General features: G+C 44.7%; 1 long non-coding RNA gene across 1 annotated transcript in view; it reads left to right on the plus strand.

The window, feature by feature from the left end:
• The first annotated feature begins 3710 nt into the window (after positions 1–3710).
• The window catches only part of LOC116994203, a 49551-nt gene continuing 32488 nt past the window's right edge, over positions 3711–20773 (plus strand). The window contains exons 1-3 of the long non-coding RNA XR_004417434.1: positions 3711–3895; positions 5312–5406; positions 9881–9976. This is a non-coding gene — a long non-coding RNA (uncharacterized LOC116994203). The remainder of the gene's footprint in view (positions 3896–5311; positions 5407–9880; positions 9977–20773) is intronic.

Consider the following 20773-nt stretch of genomic DNA (forward strand, 5'->3'; position numbering starts at 1 on the left):
TCTTAAATACTATGTAGGAACCTCATACAATTATGGAAAAACAAAAGTCATCTAGACATCTCTGATCAGAAAAGATTTGGAATTCCTGCACATTTAATTCCTGTTAATCACTAGTCAGTTTGGACATTAAGATTGCAGGGTTTCTTGTTTTCTTTCTGTTAGGTTTTGACAGAATTGATAGTTTTACAACATTTAACTCAGTGTGCATGGAAATATAAGATTAAAGAGACAAATGTAATTTGCTAAAATCGTTACTTCATCTCCTAAAAGTGAATTACCTGCCTGTCTATATAAAAATACAACTTACTCTCACACATGCATGCTCAAGAGGGAAAGAAAGACCAAAATAGGTATTTAACATTCAAAGTTGAAGTCTTTTATCCACAGGTGCAAGCATTCCTACAGATCATGTTTGCTAAAGTCACCAAGGGCCTTCAATGTAATGACATGAAGCAGAGCTGAACACTGGTCTCCAGAGAGCAGGAGATCTATACATTATTTCACTGAGTAACTTTGACATGAAAATGGTTTCTAAAGGATGATTCTGTATCCCAGATAAACCTTGTGGGCCATTCAAAAAAAGGTGCTTTAAGATAAACCCTCTGAGGAATGCTACAACATTATTAAGCAGCAGTTCAACTTTAAAGCCAGTCAAACATAACATTTTTTGTGACTCTGTTCTTGGTCAGAGTCCCCTGTGGCACCAGTGTAGGAGATGTTAGTAGTTTTATTTTTTTTTAGGTGACTTTGTTACGGTTCTCCAGTGGCCTTCCAGGAGCCGTGCGGCGTTTTGCAAGAGTGAGCTTGCTTTGTGTTTGTGCAGCTCAAGTCCTCAGAAGGTAAATTCAACACTCTTTGTGCTGCTCCATTAAATATCCTCGAGTCAATTCAGTTGGTGTGGGGATATCACTTCAGAGTTTCAGCTGAGCAGCGTGTGAAGGTTCTTGTTATGCAAAATAGTAACTTTGGTTACGGTTATTATTTTTAGTATTATTAATATTTTTGCTTTACAGCTTAATGCACACACTTAACCACACTGCAGCAGCCGGCTATCAAAGGCTTCCCTGAGGAAAAATTAAGCACTTGGAGCAATAAATTATGAAAAGACTACATCTAAGGGCACCATCCACCTTGTTCTCACACCCGCTTTAAGTGTTAAATAAATCATAACATCCTGTTCATCGTGCCGTCAGTAGGGGTTAAATAAGTCACTGTAAATGAGCTCCAAATCATAGGACGTAGCTGGCTTCCAAGTTTTTTGTTTGCAAGGAGAAACAGCCCCAGGCTTTTGATAGTTCAGGTCTTTAAGGAAAGTCTTTTTTTCCATTCCAACTACTTCCTGTTAACGTGGAAATGAGAGGAAATGAACATTAAGCAGAAGGATGGGCCCATCCTTTTCCAGTCGTGTGCCTAATTTGTCAGGTGCAATATTGGCACCTGGAGGCTTGTTTTGGCTGCTATTACATCCTTGCTAGGGAAATATCAGGATACTTGTAACTAACAGCATAGGACTTCAAAGCATTTTTGTTGTAGGGAGAAAGAAGAAAGGCTGCCGCCGTTAGAAAATGCAGAGCTGAGCTGCCCAGTTTGTTTGCAGGGTGTGTTGTAAACAGCAGCCAGTTAAAAAAGAAAAGAATAAGAGAAAAGTATGTGACATTTCAGTCTAAAACTAGTTGTGGCCATTAAGCCTGTGAGGTAAGTACACCCTGAGGAGTACCTCTACCCCATATATTGCCTTTTGGAAATCTGTGTTTTAAGTGTGTTGTTCTTCATACTTCTAAGCCTTCACATGAAACATCCCTTTTGCTGAGAAATCTTCAGCACATATGACCATTTCAGTGGGAAGTTTAAGTTTTGTGGCAAAACTATTTATGACCACTGAGTTGCAGTGATGGAGTGATGGAAAGGCTGTTTTAAGTGACTCTGGATCAAAACCTGCAAGCTTAAGAGTCTGCCTGGTGTCTTTACTTTCTCTTGTTTCTTGTATTAAGAAACTGTCCAAGATGAGTTAGAGACCCCATGCTTGGCCAATATATTAGTGATGCATCTCTCTGGATGAATCTGTAGGAAAAAAATGTACAGTAGTTTCACGAATACAAGCCGCACGGATTATAAGCCGCACCCCCGGTGCCTCGACAATGTTGCTGTCTTTGTCAATAGATAAGCCGCACCCCGAATATTAGCCGCACTTTCGTTCGTCGTGAGAATCCGTGCGCAGCTTTCACAAATTGGCCAATTAGTAACAGGATCGCGGCATAGCGGGCTTTACTGGCTCGGGGCGGGGCCAGGAAGGCTTGGCCCGCTCATGGTTGCTGACGGGGCCGGGTGGCCCAGCTCAGCGCCACGGCTCGGCGGGGCTGGCCGGGTGGTGCTGCCGCCGCCACCGGGCTCGCTGGCCCCCCTCTCCCGTCAGCACCGCCCCGCTGCCGCGTTCGCTCGCCCGGCCGGCAGGGCTGCCGCCGCCGCCGGGCTTACCGGCCGCCCCGCGCCGCGTTCGCTCGCCCGGCTGGCAGGGCTGCCGCCACCGGGCTCGCCGCTCGCCCCGCGCCGCTTTCGCTCGCCCCGCGCCGCTTTTGCCCCGCGCCGCTTTCGCCCCGCGCCGCTTTCACTCGCGCCGCGCCTCGCTCGCCCCGCGCCGCGTTCGCCCCGCGCCGCGTTCGCTCGCCCCGCCGGCAGGGCTGCCGCCGCCGCTGCCAGGCTCGCCGGCCGCCCCCTCCCGTCTGCACCGCCGCCGCGTTTCCTCGCCCTGACCGGCACTGCAGGCCCCCGCACCGCCGGGCTCCCCCACACTGCTGGCCCCGATTCTGCTGGGCTTCCCCCGCTGCCAGGCAGCCCCACCCGCCGGCCTTCCTGCTTCTGCCATGCTCCCCTGCACTGCTAGCCCCAGTTCTCCCGGGCTCCCCCGCCCTGCTGGCTCAGGCTCTGCCGCCCCCCCTGCCCCGCCCTGCTGGCTCAGGCTCTGCCGCCCGCCCCCCGCACTGCTGGCCCCGCCTCTGCCAGGCTTTCCCACCTCTGCCGGGGCCGGCCGGGCTCCAGCTTGGCTTGGGGCTGCCGCGGGCTCTCACTTCCGTGTTGGCAGATTTTAGAATTTTGTTAATGTATTAGCCGCCCCGGAATATTGGCCGCACTTGCGGGTTTCCACCAAAATTTTGGTCAAATTGGTGCGGCTTGTATTCGTGAAATTACTGTATTTAAGACTTCTGTAATGAAAAGAATGAGACTGAAGTTGAACTTATTCCCCAGCAGTTTCAAACTCTGAATTGACAAAGGTTGGGTTGGATTTTCAGAACTGATTCATGTTTTGGGCCAAAGTAACTACTCACGTGCCACTTTTTTTTTCCATCATGAATTACAATTAATTAGCATTTAGTGGTGGGAGGAGAAAAGACAGTGTAGCTAATTAATATTTCATTCAGGTAAAACATAGTGAGTCAAGCCATGAGTGATACATACAGACCTGCAGCTGTTCTGAGAGCAAATTCATTCAGATCAGTGAAATGAGATAATAGACTTGGGAAATCCAGCTGTTGCGCAGATGTTGGGTGGAATTTTCCAGGGAGAAGCAGCTATGCCATTTTTGGTTCCTGATTCTGCATCTCTTGCTCAGGAGGAGGTGTGTTTTGCTGGATGGCAAAGTTGTAGAGAAAGCAAACTCTGTGCTGAGGAAACTTTGGTGGGTTTAGGATTCACTGTCCCTTTTCTCCCAGGTTAGTTCCACCTGTACCGGGGTCAGATGGAAGCCTTGAGGTCAAGCATCCAGAGTCATCTCTTCCCACTGAGCAGGCATTGCACCTCATTCCAGCCATCCTGGACTCTCCAGTGGTCTCAGTCTGACTGCTGAAGATGGCCATGTGTTTTAGAGCGACTGTTTCTTTCTTCACCTGAACATTGTCAGGTAATCAATCATTTTCTTCAAGGGTGCTGTCTTTTGAAGCCATCAAAGGTTTCTTTTTTATGCTTCTCTTACTTACACAGGACATTAGACTGGTAGAGGAGACATGAAAGGAGTTGGATGATAGTTCTGTCTTGGTACTCAGGGCACTTCAGCAATTTTTTTGTCAGAACCAATGATTCTTGGCCTTCATCTTCCTGTGAGTGTCCAAATAATAACAATATAAGGCTTCTTTGTTACAGAACCATAGTGTTGGAAGGACCCTTGAAAGGTCGTGTAGTCCAACCCCTCTGCATTGAGCAGGGAATGTTCAGCTAGACCAGGTTACCCAGCGTCCCACACAGCTGACCTTCCAGGGATGGGGCATCCACCACCTCTCTGTGCAACCTTTGCCAGTATTTTGCCACCCTCATTGTAAATAAGTTCTTCCTTTATCTCCAGCTTGAATCTAACTTCCTTCAGTTTAAAATAGTTACCTGCCTCTTGTTCTATCACTACTGGCTCTACTGAAAACTCTGCCTATTTCTTATTGTCTCCTTGTAAGTGCTGAAAGACTGCAACAAGATCGCCCTGAAGTGCTCTCTTTTCCAGGCTGAACAATCCTAATTCTTTCAACCTGTCCTCATAAGGAAGGGGTTTAACTCCTCTGATCATTTTGTCTAGGGGAAAAAAATCTGTGGATATCCATAAAAAGCATAGCATGTTGTTTGGTGACTTTAGTGCATGGGCTCTGCAGCAAAGACAATTTGGACTAAACTGTTCAGCAGACATTTAAACTCAGCCCAGTGATTTTGCACAGAAATGACTGAGGAACACTGATGGGATGTGTCCTGCTGACTCAGTGCTGTGGGTGCAGGAGCCTGAGCTGAGAGGTACAAAAGTGGTTGGTGTTAAGGAAAGAGAGGAACTTAATAATCCTTTACTCCCACACCCAGAGACATTTCTGCTAGCTGTGGCCAGATTTATGCTAAACTGAAAAACTACAAAAAGCCAGAAGATATCTGAAATAAGTGCAAGGATCATCTTATAGATAGTTATTTGAATCTTTGCAACTAGCTGAAAGAAGACTGTAGCAAGGCAGGAGCCAGTCTCTTTTCCCAAGTAACAAGGGCCAGGACAAGAGGAAATAGCCTCAGGCTGAGCCAGGAGAGGTTCAGATTGGATATTAGGAAAAAATTCTTCATGGAAAGAGTTGTCAAACATTGGAACAGGCTGCTCAGGGAAGTGGTTGTGTCAGCAGCTCTGGAGATATTTAAAAGACATAGTTGTACACTGCAACACACATCTAGGAAACTCACTCAGGGTCATGGTTTAGTGGTGGACTTGGTCATGTTGGGTTTACAGTCAGTCTCGGTGATCTTAAAGGTCTCTTCCTACCCAAATGATTCTATGATTTTCCTCTGTTCTGTCTTATCCCAGAGGCACCAGGAAGGATCAGTGCTGCAGGAGACCACAGTGTCCTCTCTGCCTCCACAGATGACCATCTTACTGACACTTTCTTGCACCAGTTTGAGGTATGTACATGGCCAGCACACAGTGGCACTGCATGATCTAGGTAACTCTCTTGCTCTGCAAGGTTTGGACTTGTATCGGTATCTGCAAATACAGATGCCAGGAATTTTGAGGAATATGTAACTTGTCCTCCTTGTGGATAGGTGAAAGGGTTTTGCAGAGAGAATACAGCCTTGCTGTGCTGATGGGATCCACTTGGAGCTCATCTGGGATATTCTTTCCCATTTTGTCAATTACTGCATTTCTCTGCAGCCCTAAGAAATACAAATAACACAGGCTTTGAGAGCAATCCTTGACAGCTACAGCAATTGTCAACTCCTCAGATTCCTCACGTCCATGAGCTCAACCGGGATTGCCGTGCTCCTCACACGCCATTTGTGTGGCTCAGGAACAGTAGCATTCAGCACTTCCTTTGTTTTAAAGAATTACAGGACAGGTTGTGTGCTGGTGCAAACATAGCTGGTTGCTCTCCACACTGGTATCTTTTTGTACCGTATGTATAGCTTTGATAAGCAGCATATGTGTCTGCTTCCCGACTATACAGTGCTTCCACTCTGATCTCAGGAGTGCAGCTAAATCAATGTATCCTTTGTGATGCGCAGATGGAAATAATCTCTCGAAAGATGCATTTCTGAGCTTTGCCCAGTATGTATTTATTTGAGAGGTACAGCTGGTTTGTGGAAAGGTACAATCCAAGACCATATGTGAGCACACTGCTAACCCAGCTCAAGCAGCTTTACGCTGGTATTGAAGCCCCTCAGGACCATCAGCAGCACCTCTGGAGGCTCCTTTGATGTGAAGGGAAATGTGAAGGCTGCCCAACCCTCCAGCATCCCTCAGGACCTTGCTAGCTGCTCCAGGATCAGGCTGTCACAAGGTGCTCTTCAGTCCTGCTTCCTGAACTGGACCAGGTGCAGGCAGGCCATTTCCATCTTAGAGTGGAGTGGGTAAGGTTTGGTGGTGCATTTCTGTCTACTGCTGCTAGTTACTGGACCTAAATCCAGATTTCAGATCTGTAACCAGATCTGTAAGTCAAAATGACCCCATATCCCATGGTTGCTTGGGGTGACACTTGGATTCAATGTCCAAATGTTCAGTGTCCAAAGGTGTCTGACAGACTCTAAGTTTCCCATTCTATGATTTAAGAGAATAAAATTTCTGGTAGTTATGCCCAATTCAAGTGTTCTGGATGCTAAATGGGTAACACAGATCTAGCAAACTCACTAGCACTGTAAAAACACTTTTGTTTCCTTGCACTGTCAAAAATGAGCTAATGATTTGAATGAGAATATGTAAGGACCTGGTAAACCATTCACTCCCATAAAAACACAGGTTCTATATCAATATCTGCACCATTAATGACATGCTCCCAATAAAATATTGCACAGGGCAGATTCAAATAACCAAACAAGAGAGACAAGTGTTATTTGTGAGACTCTCCTCAGCTGTTAGTATGAGCTGTTTTCTTTTATGCAGCAAACTCAGAGCAAGGGTGCTGTACGTAGGGTACGATATAGGGGTGGCTGTAGGGGAGCACTTGGGTGGCACCATGACCTGTCACAGTGGATATGGGTGCTGGGGCAGTTTGCTAAGAAAACTCACGTCTGTTTGCACAGATTTACTCACAGATGCTTTAAAATATAGTTCCCTTGTGAAAGTCAAGCTGTGAACACCTGAGTTTTGGTTCCTCCCAGAGCAGTTTCACAAGAAACTTGTGCTTTATCTCCCAGAGTGGACATTTTCCATCTAATTTTACAACCCAAAAGCTTCACTCCTGTGCATAATCAGATGTCCAGGTGGAGAGCTCTCCAATGAAAACTCTTGGGATTTCAACTCACAAGTTGATCGTGACAGCTTCCAGTTACATACTGAAAACAACCCTGGAAAACTCACTTCTGCCCACTGAGTTTGGATAAATACTCCTGAAATAATCTGTTCTCTGTCTCATGCTTCTCTCATCACCATCTTCCAGTTACTAAGAGCTAATTTTAAATCAAGTTACAAATGCTTCCTAAGTACAAGAGCCCACTGCCATGGGCTGGAATCATCTGGAGCTGCTCCTCCTCTTCCTTAGTAGAGAGGTGATGTGGGGTGAAGTGAGGTGAAGTGAGGCAGGAGGGCCCAGCATCATCAGTTCCCTCCATAGAAAGGTCAGTGCAAGCTGTCAGGAGCCTTGGGACCACCAGGAACCTTGGGACCACCACTTTGTGCCACAGTGGGACCGTACTCTCTGCCCTACAAAACACATGGATTGTTGTGTGTGTGCCTACAACAACCTTCACTGCAGGATCCTTCAAATGTGCCCTTCAGACCTGACAGGGAGTGTCTTTGCCATGTGAGGAGCCCCTTGGCCCCCTGAGAGGAGGAGCACATGTGGCAGCAGGGGTCCTGCCCCTCCTGCAGCACTGTGTGCCCCTGGGCAGGGTGGTCCCCTTTGCACAGCCCAGCACTGTGATGTGACACGCTGGCGTGGGCTTTGCACAGGTCAGGAATCAGTCAGCAGCAGGGCTCTGGCATCCCCTCACAGTCTGCTGTTTGTAATATTTATTATCTGTGCTGTGATAATGCTCGAAAATGGATGCTTCTTTCTGAATAAAAGGAAAGTCGCTGCTCGTATCTCAAGGATAAAAGCCTGGCTGGCTGGGAATCAGTGCAGGGTGCTGAAAACAGGCAGAGCAGCTGAGCCAAGCACAGTGGTCCCTGTCCCTGGAGAGCAGTGCTTTGGTTCCCCAAAGGAGAGGCTGCTGCTTGGCACTGAGACGGACCTCCCCTTCCTTTTGCCATGGCAAGCAGCGATGGAAAACCCAACCCAGACTCCAGCATGGACTGCCTAGGCAAGCCAAGCTCTGCAGAGCCTGGTCCTGGCTGACCGTGATGATAACCAGCCATATGTCTTCTGTTCACACCCTTACTATTGACTTGTCAGCTCTGCCCCCTCTACTAGCCCAGCATCCCAAGTGCTCTTCCTTCACTCGCATTTATTTGACCTTGTGGTCCTATTCTCTGTGTATTGAGGTTTCAGGAGGTTTTTCACGAGGTCTTCAGGAGGTTTTGGGATGAAGGAGTGGAGTGATGCTGTTACAGGACAGCCTATGAGGAAAGGTGTCTGACAGGACTCACATCTCTTACCCAAGAGGAGAGGGAAACACATCAAATCCTATCTGAATTCATGGTGTAAAGGGACAATGTGAAATGGCAATATTTTTGTGCTGTTGCCAAAATGTGAGTTCTGCAAATGTGAGTCTTGCTGTCTGAAAGGTATTCAGTGTCCTTCAAGACACCATTTCAGTGAGCTCACCCCCCAGGACCAAGTCCTCATTGGAACTGCGTGTCTGTGCATTCATACTCCCCAGCACAAATCCAAAAATCCTTCCCTCTAACTAGTTTGCAGAGCCTCAAAAAAACCTATGGGAATATCTGGTTTTGCATGCAAATATTTACCAAGAAAAAATGGATACTTTTCCACAGCTTCCAGTATGAGGCTTCTTCTGCAGAGAAACTGCCAGCTGTACATGCATGCTGGTTTGGCATTGGGACAGCACATTCCCTAGAGAGGGGAATGAAACCACAGACTCCTTTTGCTCGTGGAGCAAACCCCTTTGCATGAAGCAGGTGAGAGCATGCTGAACTCGCTCCTGCCTTCTAGCTTGGCTGTTTTCTAAATGTCATTTGAAAGTCTCGCCCCCTCCTCCCTCCTCCCTCTGTCCCCAGTTTTATCCCTCTTGCAGGAGGCAGCCATCAGCAACAAAACCACAATGCGGGGCTTGGCTGGCTGCATGCATCCAGCAGCTGCTCTGTTCCAAGTTCTGGGCAAGCCACAGCTATCCAGATTCCCGCTTGTCCTATGTCTTCTGCCTCAGTTGCAGTACAGCATCTTGAGCTAGAAGTACCACTAATTGACCAGCTTGGACAGGTTGCCAGCACTGCAGTACAGTCAGCCTGCTGTCCCCAGTTGTCTGTGCCTTTCCCCCCTTCACTACACTTCCAGCCCTTCCTGATCCAAAGCTTGTGACATCTTCCAAGTCCTCCTTGCATTCAAGACTCTAATTCGGCATGTGGTATACTGTGCTTTTCCAGCAGGCTGCTTTTTGTCATTATCTCTCCACCCAAGTGAATGTTCAGGATGGGCATGTTCTTTCTTCAACTATTGCAGAGAACTAAATGTAAGCAATAAATGCTAAAGCCAGATTTTTCTAATACAAAGCATCAAGCAAAATCTTTGTGTTCTCATATAATTATTCCAAAAGAGTTACAAGCCTGGAAATAAAAATACAATGCTGTGTCTTAAAATATGAAGCAGTGTTTTCTTTCAGAATAAGGATAAGAATGTGATTTAAGTTTGCTTTAGCCCATTTCTTCACTGTGTTGCGCTGACATGATTGTTCAAAGAAATTGTGCTTTTGGAAGGAAAAGGTTAAAGTTTGCTACTGATATTCATCAGGAGATGGATATTTAATCTTTAATCTCTTGTTCTAGGCCCCTACTTCGGATCAACTCATTATCCCGAATAAACGATGTGTCATTCCCATTATTTATGTTTCACTGCAGCCAAAGTATCTGGACCTCGTTTTGGTAAGCACCATTCATTTCGACCCATTCAGTATTAATCTCCCTTCTAACATCTTTCCTGTCCTATGTGCTGTCCCCTATTTGCTTTTATGTTTTCCGCAGAGTGTTTATAAAAGGATAATCTTTTACAAAGCAGACAGAATTTTTGTGTATAAACTGCTCTGTTTGAATGCCTCATTGATATACCATCTAAACTGAAGTGTTCAGCAAGATTAGTGCATCCACTGAGCCACTGAACTGGGTAAAAATATGGGAACTGCTCCTTTCTTTATAGTGAGAGAGGGTAGCTAATGATGCCATCTTCTTTTAAATAGGATACTTTTAGCAGATGGACTCTGAGAATATGAACACATTGCACAAATAAAAAATAATAAACAAAGGAGTTGGCTTATAGCGACAAACAATAGGGGGAAAAGACACAAAATGTATATGTGTAAAGACCATGAGCCAGCTTCCATCTTAGTGAAACTGGTGTAAATGCAGAATAATTCAGTCAAGATGACGTGAATTAGTGGGGTTTTTTACACCGTTGTCGTTCACATCAGGAGCTGGTCTCTTTGTACCATAGATGCCGACGACTTCAGCTAGGATAGGGACTTGCAATGCCTTGAAATGCAAATGATACGTTTTTTCTCTTTCTCATGCTGATACAAATTTCCAGTGAGAATATTTTGAGCGTGCTCCCCCCGCTTTTTGCATGAAATAAACAAATGAAGACTGCCTGGCACACATAATGTACACTTATTTCGGCTGTCTCCTTTGCAGCGTGTGTCTGGTGACATCGGGTGCCACCGACACACCCTCCGAGATGCCGACACTTTATGTTAGAAGAACACAGTATGCAAGTGAATCTGTGCCCATATTCCCACATTTAGATGGGAAAAATCCCAAACAGACATGTGGTAGTATCATTTGAATGGCATAGATTCTTAAATACATTTGTCACGTTGTACACTTGCCAGCTCTTCTTTGAAGATATAAACCACCAAAACACTCCACATTTTATCCATCATGACTCCGTCAACATGTAGCACTGTTTAGCATGTTATTTTAGTTAAACTGCACTATTGTTGTCCGTCTATTATGACATAAACTAGGATTGGTGCCCTTGCATTAAAATTAAATGAAAACTGTAAGGAAGTGTTAGGAAAAAGAAAACATTGAGAAAGTCGTGCCATTCATTTAGCAGTGAAGCAATGTGAGGAGAAATATTAGAGAAGCAGGAAGCGCAAGAGGTGCCAGGCACCCCCAGTTCCACCTTCCAAAGGGATCCCTCATGTTTACAAGGGGTTGTATAGTTCAGTACCACCTCTGGGGACTGTGTGCAGAGAGGGATGAGACCCCTTGGAACAGCTCCCCCATCATTTTTAATCCACCTCCCCCACTGATAGGACCCAGACTGACTTCTAGTAAGAAAACACTGTTCATGGCTATTTCTGGAGTCTGTCAACACCACTGCAGGGTTACTGAGAGCAGTTTGTGGGCTGGTGAGAGAGGTAACCCAGCTTACACCCAGCTTACTGAGTTGTCACTGCTCTTTGGAGATAGTCCATATAATTCTGTACACAGAAGCAGTCTCAAGAAAATAATTGCCTGTTCAGTCCTAAGAAGACTGGTAATAAGAAAATGAGTCTGTCACCTTCTGGTTGCCATTAGCTGAGGTTAAAATCTTCCTGTCATAGCTGCTATTCACTGCCCTGTGCTAGTGGGTGGTCTTGACACAGGAGAGGAAAAACCATATTTGGCACAAATTGGCCTACTTACTGGTGGGATTAAAGTTGGACTGGTCTGGAGAGAGCTACTCCCTCAGTGCTCTCCAGACCTCTGTGCTCAGTGGTCAGATCTCTTGCAGAAACCAGTCCAGTTCCCACTGTGCTGCAGGGAGCCAGGTACCCGACAGTGTGAGACACAAGAGATTTAATTACACTTGCTTGTCTATTTCTGATGTTTTTTACCAGTGGAGTAATTAAATAGGGAATTCTTCCTTGGAAAGATGATCAGACATGACCTTCCTGGCCTAAAACTTTTAGTGACAGTGCACTGCTTGTAAGTGTAATGCATTGCCTAGCAGTTTTGTGTGATTGACCTGGAAATCCCACAGGAAAGAACATTTCTGTAGACATCAAAACCTGTGCACAAGTGTTACAGAGATGACTTGTTCCAAGAGTCCATGTCTCTGGAATGTGTCAGACTTGCTGGACATGGTGCACTGCAGAGTTCGGGTGCAGGATGTGGCAGCCCTGTCACTTCCCAGTCATCATGTTGGCAGCCTTATCCAGACAGATTTTTCCCAAGCACCAGATTCAAGTCAGTGAAGAGTAAATGGAACAATCTTTGGAAAATATTTGTGAACAATTATAGGTGCATCAGTACGGGCTCAGATTTCTGGGTGATCTAGTGGCACTTAATTAGGCAACTCTTGTCACTTACTCCAACTAAAAGTGGGCCTGGGATGACCCCCACCAGGTGTTTGGTAGCCAAATTTGTGGCTCTAGATCTGTAGCAGAACAAGAGATAAAGGGAGGATGAGTGAGAGAGACCAGAGAGACTGAGGGAGGTGCAGCTGGATCCCAACAGACCTACTTTCATAGGCGTAAGTAAAGAGTCAGTGACTCAGTAATAAAACCTCTCATGAACTGAGTGTCCATGCAGATTAACAGACATGGGAAAAGCAGAATGGGCTACTAATCAGTGTGCAAATATGAGACAAAATAAAAATACACTTGAGGGTTATTTGATTTAGTCCTATAAAATATGATATGATGATTGATATATGATTTATGATATGACATATGATATATGATAGATATGATATGATATATGATATATGATATGATATGATATGATATGATGTGATATGATGTGCCTCCTTTGCAGCAGATGTTGAGTGCATGTCCAAGACATGGGGCTTGTTGAAGTACTCTTTGCCATAAGGAAAGGCTAAAATCCAGCACTAGGATATTCTGGTGTACCTGTATCCTCCCTGCTGATTAAATCCCAACCTGTAAGGTAGGAGAATGCATGACTGATGTGGATGGGCTAAGCCCCTTTTTTCCATGAAATCCAGGTCATGTCTACATAAAGAAGCAGGATTTTCATGTGGAGGCCGCGTGCCACCCTTCTTTTTTGGTGTATGATTGTGAATAGCAGGAGACAGACCTGGCTGTCACTAATGGGGATTACTGAGAGTGCTGGTTGCTCCTAATCTGGGAATACACTCACATAAATGCTAAGCAATGCCTTCATTTGATCCTGACCTGTGCTGGCATCCCTGCTGCCACTGCTGTGAGTTGTATTGACACTCAGGACAAGGGAGTTCCCATGTCACTCTTCCCACATTTTGTCTTAAACATGCAAGGGTATAGACACTATGGGGGCAGAAAGGAAGGGAGAATGCTGAAGTGACAGTAGATCATTAAAGAACCAGGTTAACCCATCTATTCTGAAGTATAAAATCAGTCAGAAGATGGTGTATTTTTAGGAGCTGGCTGTAGACACTGAAGCAGTATATCTTATTGGTCTAAGGGCACGGAGATCTAGGCACTAACATGATTAATGCCATGTCTCAACAAAAGGGATTTCCCATGTTTATATCACTCAGAAATAGCCCTCCATAAATTTGATATGAGTACTTGGCAAATGAAGCAGCCATCAAATAGCAATAAAAATATGTTTGTGGTGCTTGCAATGTACACTTAAAGAACCAGAGAACATTAGTATTCCAGAAGGACTCTTCGGGTACCCATAAAAATTGGATGTTACAGAGATTCTGTCGAGGTAGGGAGGTTCAAACCTGAACCTGATGTTAAAAAGTTGCATGGTAAAATTTCTTTCTTCTGGTGAAAAATCAAGATTTCACACTAGCAGCATGGTTGAAGTGTGTGCTGACTGACCAGGTGACTCCAGCATGCCTGGGATGCATTTGTTCTGGGAAGGACATATGGGAATATTTTCCTTGTGGATTGGTTGGGGTTTTGGCAGTGAGGGCCAAATCTCCCGGGCTCCAAGCATGTGGGGCAGCCTGAGAGACAGAGTAAATCCTGGAAGAGAGGGGTACAGACCTTCTTTGCATGCATGAGGTGATGTAAGGTCTCCTCTGCATTCAGGAAAATCTCTTTAGATTGGATTCCTTGCAGGGCACCATTTTTAGCTGCTCAGGCAGGGTGGCTCTGTTTGAGGGTCCAGAGGGTAATGAGTGCAATTCCTTTTAAGGCTGTCCAAGTGGAGAGTCTGAACTAACTTCTGCATCAAGATTGCACTTTTCCCTAACACCCTTTTCTCTGCTTCCCCACAAGTACCTCCTCTGTAAATGAAATGAAGCTCTTCTGGGGGTCCCTCTTGGGATAACCATCCCTGACCACTTTACTTGGAGAATAATTGGGAATCCTGCAGATGTTGTCTGAGCACGCAGAAATGCCAGAGTGACAGACACAGCTTAAATCCCTAGACTGCCAGACAGATAAAGATGGTCTGTCCCAAAATCTGCCTATCCCTTGTATCACCATGTCAAAATGAAGCAGAAGCCTTTCACACATCATCACTTCTGTTAGCTTAAGTCCAGATCCTTGCATCCTTACTCATGGTTAGTAATGTGTTACTGCACAAATCTCCAGGGCCCCTGCTGGAAGAAGAATATCTTTAAACCCGCAACTGGAATCTAAGTATCAAAGCTGCAACAATTCCTTAGCTGTGTTCCAGGCAGCACTCATTATTTTATAAACCAAATTCGGCAAAAGAAAATTATGCTGTTTACCTAACTAGCTCTTCCTCTGGCTATTAGTACTTTGAGGGCTCAGAAAAAATACAAATGAATACACTTACAGCTCTTTTTATTGCCCTCACCAAAGAATCCTGTTAGGACTGGAAGGCAGGTTTTTAAATCCAGAACAGAGTTGTAATTGTGCTGCCTTATGAGCACAGCCCAGGCCACTCATTTTGCACCCACCATTTCACTTCATGGTATCATTTCACTTATGGGGACATTTCTGCACATTTGAGTACATCCCTACACAAAGTGTTTTGCCAAGTGAGGTTTTTTGGACCTAATTTGGAAAAACCCCAAAGATCTGGCTTTTGAGTTTCTTCTGAGCTCACAAAAAAAGTCTGATGAAAGCTGAATCAGTTAACACCAAATTGGGTTGATAGGGGGATCCTTGTCTTCTCAGCTAACGGTATGAAACCAGATAAAGGGGTCGATCTGACAGCTGAATAGATTTCCAAAGAGGGGTCATTTTCTCCCATGCCCAAATAATACCATAGAGATATGCAAGGGTATGTGTGTGCCTTTCAACAGCAGGCAGAGTCCGAGAGCTTCCTTATCTCTGAACAGCTTCCCTGGTGTCTGAAGTAAAGAATGCAGAGTTTCTGAACAAACAGGGAGCAGAGGTGTTTTCTGTTTCACCTTGAGTGACCAACCACACCAGGAGAACTTACGGCCTCACTCTCATCAGCGCTGCGTGTTTTCATTAGGAACCAAAACGCTGCAGCTCTCAGAAAATGTTCAGCACCATGAAACACCGAGCCTTTAAGTTTAACAGTGTAATCTTTGTAGTGCCTCCTCACAGTCTTCTGCTGGTTACGTCACTCTGAATTTATTCCACATTCTGATGCACTATTGTTCCTCTGGGCTTGTCATTGCCTTGGTGAAAGTCTATGGGGGGAAGAAATGGACAGTAAATCTCTTTGGTATGAATTTTGGCTCTTTGCACCAGCTCACATGGAGAAAAGCCTCTGGTCCTTCCAAATTGTTTTTGAAGGACCTGATGACTCTAGTCTTTATTTACTTCTGCAATTTTTTTGGCAAAGTTGTAATTATCTCACTTTTTTTTTTTTTGTTCTTCAGTAGCTGCAAATAAGGAAGAAGGATTTTTGGGCTGTATGTCTCTCATGGTGATCGACTTTTTTGCCTGGTTTGCTTTCCCTTCTTCCACGTGTCATTTTTGACAGATAAGGATTTTGCATGTTGCACATCACTTAACCAACAGTGATATGTTGATGTTTGGATGTGGAGGCTTTGAAACTTCAGAAATGCCTGAATTTCTTGAATACCTTGATCTTTTTAAAGGAAGCAAATTCTATTATTCACCAAAGGAGAGGAAGGCAGAAGGCACTTGACTAGTATTGGAGTCCAGAGGTGTTTAGCTCTAAATTAGCAGCAGCAGCAACTGATAGCTATTTGCATCTGAAGGAAGGGCAGTGTGAAATAAGCTTGTGGTTTCCATCCAGCTTCTTATGGAAAGCACCACTACCACTGCATAGAGTATCACTGTTTGCATTCCCTCACACAATTTCAGCAAAAAGGCAGATGGTCTTTTTCTGACCCAGCTTTTGGGAGTTAGTGAGAGTTCTTCCATCAGTTTCAGTGGCTCTGGATCAAGCCTAAGTAGACGAGGAGCTTGACCTTCCCAAGAGCCAGGGAGAAACCTCTAGGGTCAGGGACAATGTGTGCCACAAAACATTGCGCTGCTTCTATCTGCATTCTGGGTATGAATCTCAGTGGTTTTGAATCTGGCTCTGGAGTTCATTTTCAAGCATTTCAATAGCTACTGGAAATTCATTTTCTAGTGGGTTACTTACAGCTAACAAAGTCCTGTATAGCTGGAGAGCCGCACATAACAAAACAGCCCTTTCTCACAGAGACACCTTTTAATCCCACTGACAGCAAAACCATTACAGAATTCCATGGACAAAAACCCACGAAGGTTGAATAAGAAATGAAACCTTCTGACTTGTGAGTGGAACTATATCATCCTTTAAATGGTGTCACTTCTGAGGCTTTACTTTGAAACCGAAGGTAGCGTTTTGACGCAGTTTGCATCATTTTTCCCTGTGTTTTTATGCTGAGCCATTACAGGACTCTGATGTGATGGCCAACTGCTCTAGCCAAAATTGTTGACCTACACGCTTTTTAAAGAGTACCTCATTTCTTCTACTCAGATTAATCAGGAGCTTTCCAACCCACTCAAAAGTTTTGCTACATCTCTATGGTTTTTGCAGAAATTAGAATTGGTCACTGCCACTGACAGTGTACAATTTAATGTAGAATCATGGAATGGTTTGGGTTTGAAGGCACCTTAAAGATCATTTAGTTCCAACTCTCCTGCCGTGGGCAGGGACACCTTCCAGTAGACCAGGTTGCTCAGAGCTCCACCCAGCCTGGCCTTGAACATGTCCAGGGAAGGAGAGTCCCCAGCTCTTCCACTGCCTCACCACCCTCATAGTAAAAAATTTCTTCCTAATGTCTAATCCAAACCTCCCCTTCTTCACTTTAAAGGGTCATTCCCCCTTTCCTATCACTACACGTGAAAAGTCCCTCTCCAGATCTCTTGTAGCCCCCTTTAGGTACTGGAAGGTGTGATAAGGTCTCCCCAAAGCCTTTGCTTCTCCAGGCTGAGCGGCCCCAGTTCTGTCTGCATAGCGGAGGTGCTCCAGCCCTCTGGTCATTGTTGTGCTCCTCCTGTGGGCTCACTCCAGCAGGTCCATGTCCTTCCTATGCTGGGGACCCCAGAGCTGGATGCAGCACTCCAGATGAGGGGCCATGAGAGCAGAGCAGAGGAGGAGAATCACCTTCCTCAACCTGCTGGCCACGCAATTTTTGAGGTAAATAGCTAAGTATTTGTAGTAAATAACTGTTATGAGGCTGACATAACTAGCATTATTTGATCAACTGTATTACCGAATTAAATACAAAAGAGTTGGAACACTCCAGAATAATTGAAGTGGGTCAATGACATCCAGAATTACACAGGTGACAAATGGGAGCAGGTTCTCTCAGTGAGTGACTGTGTGATTTTGAGCAAGCGTGTAGCATATGTGTATTGCTATTTCCTACGTACAAATGAGACTGGTATGATTCTGTCCAGCACCTAGGAGTGGAATTATCCCTAAAGGAAGCCTTGTCCCTGAAGAAAGAGCCCTGTTCCACAATGAATTTTACTTTTGTTGTGACATTTTGAAGGTACTACATGGTAATGACACATTGCTCCAGTAATTTTTGTACAATGTCTGTGTGAGCTCTCTCCATCTGTCATGACAGCATTAGTCTTGGCATCTCTGATGAAAGAATAAAAATTAAAAGGGAGAACAAAAAAGTCAATTTCTAATGGGTTCCAAATACCCATATCTTACAAGCGTGAATTAAATATTGCTCTCATCTTGCAGCCTTCCAGCCACATTACATGGATAAAAACCTCAAAACTATTTAAAATTAAAAATCCTGTTAAAAGCTGAAATATATATGAAGTAAAATAATATTCAGCTGTTTAAACTAACCTGTTGATAGGCTGTCAGCTGTCATTTGATTTGCACTTCATTTGAATTAATAAAAAGTAAACCATAAGCATCATGATTTACAGTAATATAAAAGCTATTACAAAGGACCTTCATCATAAGCTTCTTTGTCATAAAGCTATTGTATCTTACTTTCAATCACTAAACACTGTTAAAAACATTTCCTAATACGATACTGCCTGATGCAATATCCAAATTCCTTTGCTTCAGAGACCAGCTACAGAGACAAATTGGAAGCTTCTTCTTGCACAAATACCTTAAAAAAAAAAAAAAAAGGTATTGTCACAGTGTCCTTCACCTTTTCTTGAGGCCGTGCACACATACACAACCAAATAGCTCAGGTTTACCACAGCCATTAAAATACCTTTATGCCTCCTCTTTTATTTTAAATAACCCTTGGACAAACAACAGCTAGTTACTCAAATACACCAATTTGTTTACTCCCATGAAAAGTGTCATGGACTTAATACTGATCTCAGTTTCATATCTCCTGTTAAAAAATATTTGTCCTCCTCCCAGAGGTGCTGTTTTAAGCTGGAGTTGGTGGATGCCTAAGGCTCCACAAGATCCCCAGGGCACACCAGGGCTGCTAACACGTCTCTCAGTTTCTCTCAGAAGACCCATCTCTCAGTATCTTCTTAGTGCTCTCTAACAAAGCTGTGCTCAGTGTCTGCTAATCCCAGCAAGAAGACCTGGCCCATACATAAACAAATTATCTTACCTCCCAGTGGGACAAGAAATGCCTGGTGAGCTCCTTGCTGTGGGCTGGGTGAAATCAATGCCATTTGCTTATACCTGGGAACACAGGAAAAAGTTCATTTGAGAACACTTAAATGTGAACAAAAGGTTTGGAATAAATGTCCTCCTGACGTCCTCCCCAACTTGAATCATCCTGTGGTCCTACCTGTGGTGGATGGCACCGTGGATCAATACAAGTTTGGCACAGACTGAAGAAAACTGTCCAAAGCCTGGCAGTGAACGTGTGTCTGCTCCAGGGCTAGCACAATATCCTGCTCCAAGGCCATGTTGGTGGTCTTTTGCCTTCCAAGATTACCAGTGATTAGCTGACCATTCACTGCTGGAGGACAGTGTGCTTTTTCTGAGAGGAACTCGTGCCCACAGTCACTGAGATATAAAGGATCTAGTTTTGGCCTCTAGGAATTCAGCCACGTGCTTACAGCACCAGGTAGAACCTGAGCTCCTGTATCATAGTATACTTCAGAATTATTTGTGTGGAAGTATGTCGAATTGTAGTGTGATAGGAACTAAAAATATGGCAGTGGCCTGACACTGAGGAGCACTGTCTCACCAGTGAGGCAGGGAGTTTTCTTCCCCTTGGTTTGGTTCTCCCCAGAGCCTCTTGCTTCTTTTCTTGTCTGTCCTCACAAGTCACAGCATGTCACGTCACAAAACTGATATAGCTGGGCATGCTACTTCAGGGTTTCAGCAGATCCTGTATTTGGAGTAGTTTGAAAAGTGTCTAGTGGCTTTGTCACATGATTTCTCTGTAGTGTGAGACCAGCCGGCAGAGAGCCGTGAGCTCACATGTTTGGATGGCTTAGTTTCTGCATGCAGATAACGTGAATATCTGCTTGGCAGTGTTTTACAGCAACTGAACATTCCTGACGCTGCCTCTTTTCATCCTTCTGCTCCCCCTTCCTTAACAGCAGAATCAGCAGCTGTAACAACACATGGAGGACACTTGGCAGCTGCAAGACACAGATGCTGAGCTCTGTAATAAACTTCTCCTGTAGAAGAATCTGAGTGCTTTTGCTGGCTGCTTAAAAGTCCTTATTGCTGTCTGACTCACTCGCTCAACAAGCAGTTACAGTGTGCTGATGGCTGCTGCTAATCACTCTTGGAGTTCTAAGGACCAACCTAATTGTCCTTCTTGGTCCTTTCGGATGCTGCCATAGCCTGGTTTTAATAATTTGTGAGTGAATTGCATGCTTTGAAGGTAAATGTTTAAGGTACTGTGCAATGTTTCAGTGGGCCATTTCTTTTTGTATCTAGAGATAGGCAATAGGCCTGGTTTTGATCACAAGTCACAATGTGCAAACCAGAAATAACTTCAGTGTTGTTAAAGCAGTTTAAGCTGTTATAAAACAAATGTGAGTGAGGTCAGGGGTAAAGGAGAGCTTTACATGAAGACTGCATTACCTGCTAAGGAAATGGTATATCTTTAATACTTCAGAAAGTGGTGTTTGCTGGAATTGGTCTGTGATAAGGACTGATGGCAGCAGGTTAGTGTAAGGATGGGAGGGCTCATTTCAGAGAAGACTTGCAGGGGTGTGTTTTAGGGAACCATCTGAATCTGCAGCCAACAGCCAACTTGGAAGGTTGTGCTGGAATCTAAAGAACACTGGGAAAGAAACCAGAAACAGGTGCTTGTGGACATAAGGGCAGGAACTGGGCAAGAAGTCTAGTGTGTGGCCAAGACAGAAAGGAGGAATGCTACAAGGAGATGGAGACACAAGGAAAGGAGAGCTGTAAACATAAGCACCCATAGGT

This window comes from Catharus ustulatus, chromosome 3 (assembly GCF_009819885.2).
Source record: "Catharus ustulatus isolate bCatUst1 chromosome 3, bCatUst1.pri.v2, whole genome shotgun sequence".
NCBI lineage: Eukaryota > Metazoa > Chordata > Aves > Passeriformes > Turdidae > Catharus > Catharus ustulatus.